Here is a 13,243-nt window from a genome sequence, read left to right on the forward strand (position 1 = left end):
ACATTCCAACAGCAACAGGCCAGTAATGTGTGATGTGCTGTAAATAAATACACATGAGCATGCACACACATCGGCAGCAGTTGGGAATGTCTTCTTCCGTCAGTTTCCCATCCCCTCCTCTCTCAGTCATCCCAGAAGCCTCACCCTCATTGGTCAAGTTTAGCCCGTGTCTATTCGACTCTCTGTGTGCATCTCATCCCAAAAATGTGCTGGCCTGTTTCCGCCCAAGCAGCTTCTAGTATTCCAGCCAACCCTACCATCCGTGTGGGTCACAGAAACACAACGCAACATTTCTGTCTGACCTTGTGCTTGCAACTTGTGTGTCAAACAGGACAGTGGGAGTCTTGTTTTCGAGGACGGTGAGTGTGGAAGAAGCCGCACCGTATGATAAATGACTTCCAATGACAACTGCATGTGATTTAGGTCTTAAGTGGCACAGACAGCACACTTATGACTCTGAAATGGTAAGTGTTTCCATATGACAACTGGCCGTGAAAGCACATGACACAGATGCAGACTGGTCTATAAACCACCATGACACAGAGAGGACTTCCCGGAACGGTCCAGTGCAGCAGGCGTCAGCCTCAGGCTCCCATTATGGTGGTGCTACTTCAGAAGAATTAGAATAAACTGGCTGTAAATATATCTCTGAGAATATGCCCTGTCTAGTTGTGAACTACCTCAGATGTTACAAACAGGTAAGATTGTGAATATGAAGCTTATCTCTGTCTGATCAACTTCATATTCACTTTTCGGACAGAAAAACAACAGCTTTTTTGGGACCAGATCGTTAAATTCATTTGACCTCTGAAAAACTTGCCGCGTAATTTGAATCTGCACACACGCACGCAAACCTATATGAACTGAACTAACTGCCCTTGTGAGTTCACAATAGCAAGTAAACGTCAGCGTAAAGTGACGTAATGACTGCAGAAACAGTCATGTGCCATGCAAATCCCTGACACCGGGCAATAACTCTTTAAGAGACCGCAGACATGGTTCACCCTCACATGGTTCCACTTTAGGGAGGAATTATGTCTTTCAGTGAGGAAGACTCCCCTTGGATAATCCTCAGAGGCACCGTTCCTCTTTCGCTTGGCTTTGATTCACAAGACCCTCTGACAGAAGCTTTGATGTGGGGAGCGCATGGTGTGGATTAACATTGCCTCACAACAAACACACAAGCACATGGGCCCACATTGTCAAAGGGATGTTTGACACGACGAACACACAAACAACATTAAGAGGTAATAACAGTTTTAAGAGAACCTTAGATTGAGGATTGGCGCAGCCACTTGTGTCAAACTGGTGGAACATCAATAACTGTCTTTTGCCCACTAAAAGCAACTTGCTACCATCACAGTCTCTGGTTTACTGGAACTCTTACCTCTTAAGTGTCTTCTTCACTTCTTCTCGAGGTGAAAGGTTAATCGAAACCACCGTCCCACTCTGTGGCGAAGGTTTCATCAACCTGAAGGGCAGAAAAATGAAACACCATTCATCAGATGTGAACCACAAAGACTATTCGTCAGTCAAACATCTACCTCTGCTGGGTTTGTACTCAAAACTCGGGAGCAGCCAGAGGAGAATGATTTCAATGTCACAAGAATGTGGAGGATTAACTGTGCAGGGAGAGATTTAGTCAGTGGAGAAAAAAAAGTGACACGCACAGCTACAAAGTTCTAAAAGCAATCAGGCTCAAGCTCCTCCATTATTAAAAAGGCTCTTATACCGGGGTTTGAGTCATCAGAGGATGAGGCAAGTGAGCGTTCATGAACACGGCAACAGTGATCCAAGAAACCAGCTACTCACTGCATTACATGTATCAATGCAAGACAAAAAAAAAATCAAAGTGTAGTCGCAGTACTGGGTTGAATTTATGTGAACAGTCAGGGTCCATAAAAGCCATCTGGTCACAAACGACAGTATGATTATCCACTGAAAGACCTAAAAATGTCAGCCTCTCAGAGCTGTACAAGCCTTGCTGCTGCAACAAAACAAACATGGTATCTATTGTGTAAATGCAATTTCTGCTGAGATGCACCCATCATTCCCAACAAAAAAAACACTTCTCCTGACTACATTCAGCGACAGAAAACTACATGATGGTTCAAAATCAAAGGATTTTTTTTGTTAAAACATGACACTTCAATTTGTTTTACTTAGCCAACATGGCATGTAAAGCTCAAGTACAGATATCTGCATTAAATTAAATGATGTAAGTACAGTACAGCGATACTAGTGTATTATTAGTGCCAACTAAGAAGACTTTATGAATTTGGCTATCACCAGTCGGATCATATTTGAGCAGGGCATGTCAGATATATATGCGTTTCTCACCGTTAATTCACAGTCCAATTTATCTTCAATGAAACAGAGTCATTTTAAGATCAACACAGTACTGAATAATTGCAGCTTTTATCGTGATGAGTCACCAGGCAGGTGGCAGCACAATGACTTTATTGACTCAACATACATGCTGACTATTATTATAATTTGAGGGATGCAGCTGATGTTTTGGTCTACTAGTCACGGGCTGTTCATGCTAGCATCAGCTGTTCCTTCGTCTACACAGACCACCTGCTGTTCCCTTACACAGCATGTGGTCTTCTCCTGGTGCTACGCACATGTACAGGAAGTATGCAGTGTGTTCTTTCACCATTACGAATTTCACGAGATCACACGGACACGCAACATGGAAAATCTAGCTTAAACGTTTTAATACCGCACCTAAAAGTGATTGTGAGTAACAACTGACAACAGACTGGAATAACAAAACTGAATGCAATATTTATTCAGTGTTACAGAAAGGCAGTTAGTGTCTTAACCGTGTGTGATCAAGCGTGCGGTGGAGCCGCCCATGCCTCTGGGTGTAATTTAAACACGGTGAATGTGAGACAACTCATTCAGCACGAGGCCATCCAACAGGTGAGGCAGCGACACATGCAGCCGGGCAGCTGCAGGGAAACAGTTGCTGCAGTCACAACAGAGCGCAGGCAGCTGCTGTTACACTGGAGACAAAGGCCGGCCTCCGAAAAACACACACACACCAGTAAACAGAGAGAGGACGATAACAGAGGGTCAGTGAAGAACATGACTGCAGTCCATTTTCACCTTTTGGTAAAGCTTTAATTTTAAGTGACAATCTTATATTACATGATATATTACATAACATATATAAAGACTGCTTGTTTCTCAGATCAGAAATGCGTGCTCAACATGAACTGCTTATTCAAACAGTCACTAGACTCACTACTTAAACTTTAAAATCAATAGGAAGAGGTTTAATTCCATCCCAAGTACAACACTGCGTCAATTTTAAACGTCCTGCATTCAAAGATTTCACAGCCCAACAGGCACCATAAACAGTTGTGCACCCACAAAAGTGCCCAGTGTCCCAATCGGTTTATATGACCAAATCCAGTGGCATAAGGAAACAGAGGCCCCTGTGTGGTGGACACAGGTGTGTCCTTGTCCACCCACACAGTCCTCTGAGGCAGTTTGTTTCCTGTCAAGGCAGGAAGTGGGAAGCAGTAGGTTACTGGGCGATGATGTCACAGGAAAAAGAAAGACAGGATTGTCAAAAAGTAGGAGTCCTTTACAGCAGATCTTAGTTTGGCTACTAAAGTTGTATAGGCTAATTATAATCCAAAATGATTTAGTTTTAATAAAACCACACAAAAAAGTACAGTATACCATGCTTAAAAGAGATAAGGCTCATCGTATATCAAACCTGGAATTAAAAGGAAGGCAATAAAATCAGAGAGTAACTAAACGTGGAGCATTATTTCCTTATTGTTTTAGCTACATTGGACACTATTAACTGTACTCCATTACTGTTGTAAATGCAGGACATTTTCATACCAAGCAATACACCAATCACAGAAAAGCACGCACCCACAGTGTTCTAACAACTGAAAAGAAGCAATTGATGCCTGAGGAATGGCATCTCTCTCCTGTAATTGGTAATAAGATAAAATCACATTCATTTCAACTGAGACTCATTTCCTTGACCAATGTGTCACACACCGCCCTCCCAACAAAGCACTTCCTGATAACCAAAAGACATGGATAGCAGTCCTCTATGAGGACATTGATGGGAATTGCCCACACTCAAATTATTCTTCAGGCTGGACCAGATGATGGGCTTAACAGTGAAAGTGGGATCCTTTGTACGGAGTTAAACCATCAGTCAGATGTCGTTTGTTTCTCTTAAGCAGATTTACTGTGGAAGGTGCATTAGTATTGATCACCGCTCTACATCCAGGGACAACAGAGACTTGACCTCTTCTTCTCTCCTGAGGTGGACTCACTGACCTCTCAACTCAACATTTTGTTTACAAGGTACTTGGAGGTAAATACCTCCAACATTACAGTGTCAAAACATGTCTCTCTGAAAGCCATAGCACATCAAACGCTCAGTGAACCACTTGATTCAAGCTTTCCATACTACTTCTATTTAAAGCAACACCTCTTATTTCCATATTCACTCAGTAAAGTCTAGTTATGATTACAAGGAGCTGATCTCCACTCCTCCGTTGGACTCTCCATGCGCCGTACAGAGAGCACTCGGCTCTTGAAGCCCCCACACATGTTGGGAATTACTGAATTATGCTGTGTCAGGAATGTTCCCACGATGGCCACTGAGATTTTATGGGGGTCCAATTGGCAGGCAGACTATTCATTTGTCTAGAAATCAATTTGGAATCTTGATCCATTGGTTGGAGTTCAAGACCTTTTCTAGATTGGCACACAGACAAGGGTCTGCCTTAAATGTGATGTTAAGTTAAGGGCTTTCATTACAGTTAAGACTTTCAAGTACATAGTTACAAGTTCATCTTTGGAATTAGTACTTTTACTCCTAAATTTTTAAGATAACTATTGAGACAGTGCTTGTCTGTCCTACTGCTAACCTTAAGAGTTCACAGACTCTCATTCACTTCACATTATTTTCAAGACTTTGCGTAAGCGTTTTCTCACCAGATATAATGACTACTATTCACTCAGCAAAGATCAGCACCAAAACATCTTGCTCATGTTCCTAAGACAAATGACGCTCACAATGTGTCATCCAAACAAATACAGTCAAGCTCTTTAGAGAGATGACGGTCAGATTCTGAGTGGGTCAGGGTGCCAAACTTGACTCAGATCCGGTCTGGGTCAGAGGTGATCTGCCTGAATCAAGAGTCGCTGGCGAGTGAGGCTCAGTCGAGCAGAGAGATTAGCAAACTACTCAGCCACTATCAATGTTCCAGTCACTGGAGGCTCAGACTGACTCACTCAGCCACGGGAGTATTAGCCAATGAGATTCTGCTTTAAACACGCACAGATATTTGTGAGATTAGGCCCACACGTTTGAGAAACTGTCAAGGGCTTCTTGCACGACGTCAGTCCAACCCATTCATGTGAACATGGTTGGTCTTCCCTCTTCTCGGACAGTAGGTCATGACAGTGACAGGAAGCCTAGTTTGCCTGTTAGATGGAGTGCAGTGGGATGTCACTGCTACTACAACGTAAGTAACCCTGAGCTAAAGGCAAAGCGAAAGAAGTAGCTGGCAAAGACACCAGTGACCTCAATGTTTCCAAACTGCTGTATTTCACAAGACATTAACCCGCCTTGTACAGAAATGCACCGATCATAAACATTCTTTCTCAACTCTGAATGACGAGGTGATGGATTTGGACCATTGTACAGGATTATATAAATGTCACCCATTTCCTAGAGGTTTCAACTCGCACTGAGCAACACCCAAGTACCCCTTCATTAGCCGACCCTAAGTCAGTTTGCAGCATTTCCAGACTTTTAGCTCACAGGGCGTCCTGGGGACGCCTTGCACTGAAAATGGGACACCCTACTTTTAGACAGGACACCTTGAGGACGCTCAATTTTTGCTCTGCTGGTTTCCGCAGCAGCTTCGCTGAATGTTATTTTAAAAAAATGCCGCTGCCATGACCAAAAGTGATAACTGAGAAGGCGCATTTAAGTAACAAGCGATTATTAGATGTAAAGTAAACAATAGTGTGAGAAATGGCATTATTTATTTGGGATGCTCCGAACGGCATTTTTGCTGCCCATCACTCATATGCATCAGCCAGAGTGCTGATCACTGATACCTATCAACAATATCGATCACATGGATTAACAGTGAATTTGTAATCAAAATGATGAGACATTCTGTGTCCATGATGTGAAAAAAATGAACTTTAAATCATTTTAATTCAGACACATTTTATATACCTCTTCAAAGTGGCAAAACATAGAAAAACCTTGCAGAATGCAGAAATTGGACAACTGAAAAACATTTAATTTGATGTGAGGTGAATCTCTAGAGACTTTGCTATGTCCGTGAAATACTTACATACTGTAGCGGTGCCACATACAGTAGCGGAGACCACTGCATTTATGTATGTTTCTACTCTGGATGTTTTCAAAAGTTTCAGATTCAGGTGGCTAAGTAATGCTGAAACTGACTGCAAAACGTCAACAGACCTGGTTGTTTCCGTCTCTGTGTAAACGACACCTGAGAAAGGCTGTTGCTAAGCATCAGCTGCACTAACAGCCTGCTGCTGAGGAACCAGCGGTCTCACTTTCCTGAGCCCAGAAAACTCTCCGTGCTCCATCGAGTGCTGGCGCTTTAAATGGCGTGTTTAATTTGAAGGCGCTTCCCTGAACAGCATTTTCCCGTGCACATGCTGCAGGATCAGAGCGCCAGCTGTCACACCTGATCAGTTGTTGTGATCAGCAGTGACAGGTAGTGATCGGCATTCACTATGCTGAAATCGGCCGATCATGATCTGTGACCGATCGATCGGTGCATCCCTATCATTTATAGTTGAGTATTCCCAGTATGCAAGCCATTGTTATGTATCTCACTCCCTTACAAGTACAATTTCTGGCAGTTATGTTTGAGACCAGAGCCTTGAACAAAAGTGATTTATTTAGTAACAGAAACAACTGAGCAAAAACAAATACAGAAGAAGAGAATGTTTATAAGTTAACAATGCAACGTGTGACATGTGATTAGAGAAATGGCTGAGACTACTTAGTGTAATTGAAACCATAGAATGGCGAGTCTGGGTTTCTAAATGTGCGTTATTTCCTCTTATGACCCAGTTATTGAGGGTCTATCCTCCGTGGCCCTTTAAACTAAAGCTACAATGAATTTCACAGGAATGCACTGTAGGTCATTGATGTTTGTTCTCCCTAAGAAGCTGAGGCTATTATAATAGACAGCGGGATGAAAGGAAACATTTGCATAAAGTATTTGTAGGGAAACAAGAGAGGCATAGGAACCAAGGGCTATGGCTCATCAGTACTGTTCCCAAAATTTTGACTACAGCAGCAATGTTCTGTCACATATTAAAACACTCTTGACAACTGTGTCTGAATGTTTTGAATCCTTCATCTGAAAGTGTTTTGACAGAAAATTGTACTTTTGCAACAGGAGAAGAGACTGACTGGTAAACCAACGACTCATCTCTTATCGTTTGTCGCTCTCTGAATACATTAAGAGACAGTGAAATATTCTCAGATCACAGCCACTCACTCAGTTGCACTCGAGAGGCAATTCTCAATACACCCACTGGCTGATCACAATGTGTAAAAGATGGAGGGCCTGAATCAAGGTGTGTAACTATTGAGAAACTTCTAACGCAAGTTCTACTCGACATAAATAAATGTCTGAAAATGTCCATTAAGATTGAAGCAAATGACATCATGCTACTGTAGTTAGGAAACATGAGCTATGTTTGGATAAAATATATCCATATGATATTATTACACTGAAGACTTAAACTTTCTCATCATGACTATACCCACATGAGTGAAAGATCTAAATCCACATTCTGCTTCCACACTCACATCTCACAGTAGACAGGCCCTCCATCACTATGAGGCGATTTACTTTGTTGTTGTGGGCAGCACTTCGTATGATCTTGTTACCATTTCTCAAGCTTTTGCCTTAAGCATTTGGTTCTCATGTCACAATCCCATCATCGATCCTTTTTGTTCTAAATGCTGTCCATTACATGGACATCTATTGACCAGTCTCAGCCAGGAATGTTGTTGTGGAGCTTTTTAAGGACTTTGTGGTGAATTTATCGTCCAGGTGGGCAGGATCCACAGAGCCCATATTATAAATCATCTCCCAGGGTGCACTTTCCACACTGACATCCGATGCAGTCGCTGAAATTCTAGCAGAGAATTCCCACATGGATGGTGTTCCATCTCCCAAATCTGGACGCTTGGATCAATTTTCACAGAGTTCACTCAGGTGAACAGCAGCTCCATGACTCAAATGATCAGGCTTTCTCCTTGAGTGACCATGTACGCAGGGTCATACAGTACTTCAACACCATCATCACAAGGGGGCCTTCTTACCAGTCCTCAGTTGACTATCATTCACACTTGTTGCATGAATAATATACTGTGTAGTGATGAAAGTAGTGAGCACAGGAGTAATTCAGTGAGCTGTATGAACTTGGTCTGACCATGGACTCGGAACACAAAAATAAGTACCTTTGTGTACCAGTACTCGCCACTTTCTTCCTTACAAGCAGATGTGCATCCTTCAGTCCTATGTAGTTACCTGCCCTACCCATACTGGAATCATACTGGAAGTACAGCAGTCGCCCCCAATGCCTTGAGCATAGGTCAACAAGAGAGATGTAGGAGTTACAACAGTGTTCAAAAGAATGCAACCCCTAAGACAGTACATTCTAAGCGCCTTTGTTGCCATTTGCAGCCAACACTGCCATTTTTGGGATGTTTTAGCAATTTCAGTCACAAAAGGTTGGAAGAGTATGGAAGCTGTAAGAGGAGATCGCTTAAATTGATGGATTAGTTATGAATTAGTTATACCTGTTCAAATGTCTTTGGAGAGGCTGGACTTTAAAGTACAGTGATAAAAAGTCGCTCTTCTTCTGTGTGCTCCGATGAAGAGAGTTAAAGTGACACAAATTTGGTTTAAGAGATATAACAGACCAAGCTCTGTTTGCCAGCAGCTTCTACCATTTTCCAGAAATAAATGGGCAAAACTTGCCTCATTCTGGTAAAGACTCTTTCTGGATAATTTCTTTTCATAATATCACATTCAGCCAAAAGTTTGAAAAATAAACAGGAAAAGCCAGTTGCTAATCTGGAAAGCTGGAGGTTTTCAATATGCAGGCGGGTCAGTCACCCATTTGTCTTTGTTTGCAAATGGCCGAGGCAGCTGCCACAAAAAGGTCAGCAAAATGTTAGCTGAACAAGGCTCCATAGAGACTGGGCCCATGTGCCCTGGAATAGTGGCAAAGACACACCTAGTTTAAATGGACACTGTCTTATTTCAGTCACATTTCTTCTGCAGATGAACTCCCCAAGTCCAAATCCTAACGCAAATGTTCTTCTTAAAGATCAGGTTACTTCTCTGGCTGTGGATCAGAGGCCTCGTTTGAAGTGGCATCCTCCCCCTGCCCACCGGTACCCACCCACACCTTGGGCTATAACATAACATGGGTAAAATTACATTGGCCTTCACTTTCACAGCGCGGGTCTGGTCTTTGGATCTTTTGTGCACTCAAACCTAATATACACAGAGACAGACAGACAAACGGGCAAAGATCACGTTGTCCTAAGAACGTAGAAAGCTAAATGTTCAGAGCTTTGAACACATGCGAGCCAAGAACACACGGTTACGAATGAGCTTCAACAAATCACATTCTGGCCAAATTCTTTTGACAACTGTTTCTCTCATCAGATTGCAGTAAAAACACAAAAATATGGATGTATGAGTAAAACATGTGTTTTGGTCGTTTATTTCAAAAGTGTCTCAACACACTTAACATGTGCTTCATTGACATGGTATGTTCTCCAGAACATTTGGGGCCAGGAAATTGAATCTGGGACTGCAGTTTTACAGAGGTTGTAAAGCATATAGTCTGGAAGTTGTGACATGGCAAAGTACAATGAAGACAGCAGAGAGCATGTTCTACATAGCTATGCTTGTCTGCCAGAAAGCATCCAATGTATTGCAGGACTGAACTGGTACCAGTTGTTACAACATCAAAGAGATGTAAGAGCAGGACTACAAGAGATCATTTCCTTCTGTATATTCTAACCATTTCTATTGAACCTGTTGGTATTCCGTCTGCGCTGTTCGCAGGGACTGGGGTCAGGATGACATATTCTTGTCGACCCAGACTACAGGACAGCATTAGTCATGAACCTGCCAGACTCCTTTTAACTGCTTTAAAAGACACTATAAAAAAAGCCATGTGTCCGACTATCTATCCATTGAATGTCCTGAAGTCTCAACAATCTCAGCAACTTGCCATCTACCACAACAACTTATTAAAAGTCACTTGTAGATCAATTATCAAAGCAAGGAAGGTTTTGGAGGAGGATATATGACCATGTTCTCTAAACATTTTCCCAAATGGTGGCAAAAAACCATGCCACTTAAGGATGTGTAAATGATATTCAATGGGAATACGCAAGGGAATGTAGGTGAAAAAATAAAATGGAAGGACAAAAAACACAATCCACATTACAGCAATACAAACATTCAGTGAGTTCATACAACAACACAACCACATCCATCAGGGCAGATTTCAAAATGTAACACAGGGGGCAAGTGGCACAAGAAGAGAAGCGACCAAAGAAAAACAACTAGAAATGCTGCAGGCATAGTCTTCCGCTAGGACTTGGATGCGTTTGAAAACTGAAACCAGGCTCCTATTTTCCACCAGCAAGAAAACATGACAAGATGGAAGCCATCTGCCTAGAGGGGAGCCTTCCGCGAGGCCAATAGTTACTCAACCCATTAAGCTCACTGTAAACCAACAGGCCACATTGTCACTGTGCAGTCTTGTTGCCTGGAATAGTGCACTTCCAGTCTTTGTGGATGCAAATCAAGTGAGCCTAAGGACACAGACGGTCTATTATAACTTCACTGTGGGGAATAAAAGCTGAGCCAAGTGGCTTCTTCATGGAGGACATTTTGTTTGTTTTGCTGCATTCAACCCTGAATTGGGGAGATAAAGATGAAAGCTGTCCTTGCATGGCTGCAGCAGTGTAAACAACCCGGTTTGCAGGGTGAGAACATATGGTCGCCAGCCACGCAGTGGCATGGTGGGCACTTTTTCTTTGCAGATGACCTTTGCACTCTGTAGTCAGTGAGCAGCCAGTAACTCGTGAGTTTAGTATCAGTCAAACACGGCTATTAAAAATGTTGCCACTGTTGCTAATGTATTTATTTCCTACAGAACATCTCAGGACAAATTACACAGTACCTTGTAGACACAGGTCCAAAGACGAGCAACAAGATGAATAGTTTGCTAGACAATAGTTGGACCCCAGAATAAAACGCAATGAAATTAAACATAATGAAATGAGGCCACATATATTAATAATTGGGATGGAATGAGAGAACAGTTCACAAACCAATTTTGCTCCAAAACTGGAATTAAACTCTGGGCCTTGTTGTTATGCAGATATCAACAACCACAATAATAAAATGAATAAGCATCTCCTCCAATGTTTGTTTGCTAGTTTACAGGAACAATAAACAAAGTCACTAAAACAGAATCAACTGTGTCCCTAAATGACCAAACATGTAAAAAGTAAAATTAAAAAACGTTAAGTACGAATATGATTCTCCCTTTTTGCTATAGTACAGCAGAAAGGTTAGATGTATCACGACTCCAGCTCAGAGAAATGATACTTAACAGATCACACACCAAACACTGGTGAAAAAAATGTCAAGGTAGGAAAGTGAGAACCATCTGAATATAAATAATTAAACAACCAGGAGAGATCATAACGTCCTGCTGACTCATTCTTGTAACTGAGGACTGTTTACATGTAGCTTAGCGGCTAATATGGATCACGTTAGCAGCAGCAGTGAAATTGATAATAACCGCCGGTCAGAGGCTCCACTCAGCTGCTGGAGAAAGCGGCCAACAAAGAGAACTTAAGCCACGGTTATCGGCTACGACCGGACAATAAGAAGCAGTCGACGACAACACAGCGGCGACGGATGTTGATCCCAGTCGCGAAATGTGGCACTTCATTCACGCACCGAACATTAGCAGGAGGCAATAGCCTTCTCCCGCTAACCTGGGTGGAGACCATCCATCCCTCCAGGTCGCAGCCGGATAAAACGGCGAACGATTCAACGCTCAATGAAACATTTGTGTCCATAAATAAAATAAGAGCCTCCTGATAAACGTGTATTCTTTGGTGCAATTGGTCATTTTAACGAACGCGGAGACCCTCGATGGCCGTCCATTCAAAGCCAGCAACACACAAAACAGAGCAGCGATTCACACCGACTGGAAATACAAAGCAACTTTGGGGATTATTTTGACCACAATAATTAGCGTGGACACGAACTGGGGCTGCGCTCCGACAATATTCTTTGACTTCAACCAGAACAAAAATATGAATCAACATTTGTGTCCAGGATATGTGAATGTATATATGTGACTGTGGGCGAGCTGAGGGTGTGTTAAAAGAGGCATATAGTAAGACTCAAGTGCACTGACTCACCGCTGGAGAGGATTCACAAAGAGACCGCTCCTCTCTCGTGTTTCCAACGGGGACGGACACCACACGCCCGGGGAGGAGGCGAGCGAGCGAGACCTCCGCTGCGCGCCTTAGCGAACTCTTCAAATTCCTCTAAGACACAGCTTAAGTCATTGTCTCCTCGTCTCGTTGGGTGACCGTTAGTTATTCCCGAGGCTCCATAATTCCGTCCTGGAGCAGCAGCAGCGGCAGAGGAGGAGACACGCCGCCGCGGAGGAGGCACGCTGAGAAACCGTCGCTTCCGGTCCAGCCCAGACCCGCGATGCGTTCACGGAAGGTCAGGAACGTTGGCGATCGGAAGGAAAGTCCTGTGTTTTGGCTGCACAGCCCTGCTTTCTTCGCCAAGTACTTACTTTATTTACGTTTACGGTGACATGGAACAATAATACCATCCACCTCTATCGCTCAGATGAAACATAAAATATTAGAAACAAAGGTAAAACTTAGTGAATGTAACATCTCAATGTATAACAATGCTGCGGTGTTACATTCACTAAGTTTTACCTTTGTTTCTAATATTTTCATGTGTGTATTTGTATTCTGTATTACACCCCTTTAAAAAAAATATTTGCATCAACCACACTACATTACAGCATAGATCCCAGGGGGATTATATTACCATGTAATTTATCAGGTTAGGTAACTTTATTGTCAAATATGCTACAGTACAGGACGTAT

General features: G+C 42.7%; 1 protein-coding gene across 2 annotated transcripts in view; it reads right to left on the bottom strand.

The window, feature by feature from the left end:
* raph1b (Ras association (RalGDS/AF-6) and pleckstrin homology domains 1b) overlaps nucleotides 1-12,798 on the bottom strand; it is a 29,055-nt gene extending 16,257 nt beyond the window's left edge. For both annotated transcript variants that reach the window (XM_053860856.1, XM_053860835.1), the window contains exons 1-2: nucleotides 12,530-12,798; nucleotides 1,388-1,471 (exon numbers count right to left, since the gene is read on the bottom strand). The gene's annotated coding sequence lies outside the window, so the exon portion shown is untranslated. The remainder of the gene's footprint in view (nucleotides 1-1,387; nucleotides 1,472-12,529) is intronic.
* Between the last annotated feature and the right edge of the window lie 445 nt (nucleotides 12,799-13,243).

The sequence above is a fragment of the Synchiropus splendidus genome, chromosome 1, assembly GCF_027744825.2.
Source record: "Synchiropus splendidus isolate RoL2022-P1 chromosome 1, RoL_Sspl_1.0, whole genome shotgun sequence".
NCBI classification, from domain to species: domain Eukaryota; kingdom Metazoa; phylum Chordata; class Actinopteri; order Syngnathiformes; family Callionymidae; genus Synchiropus; species Synchiropus splendidus.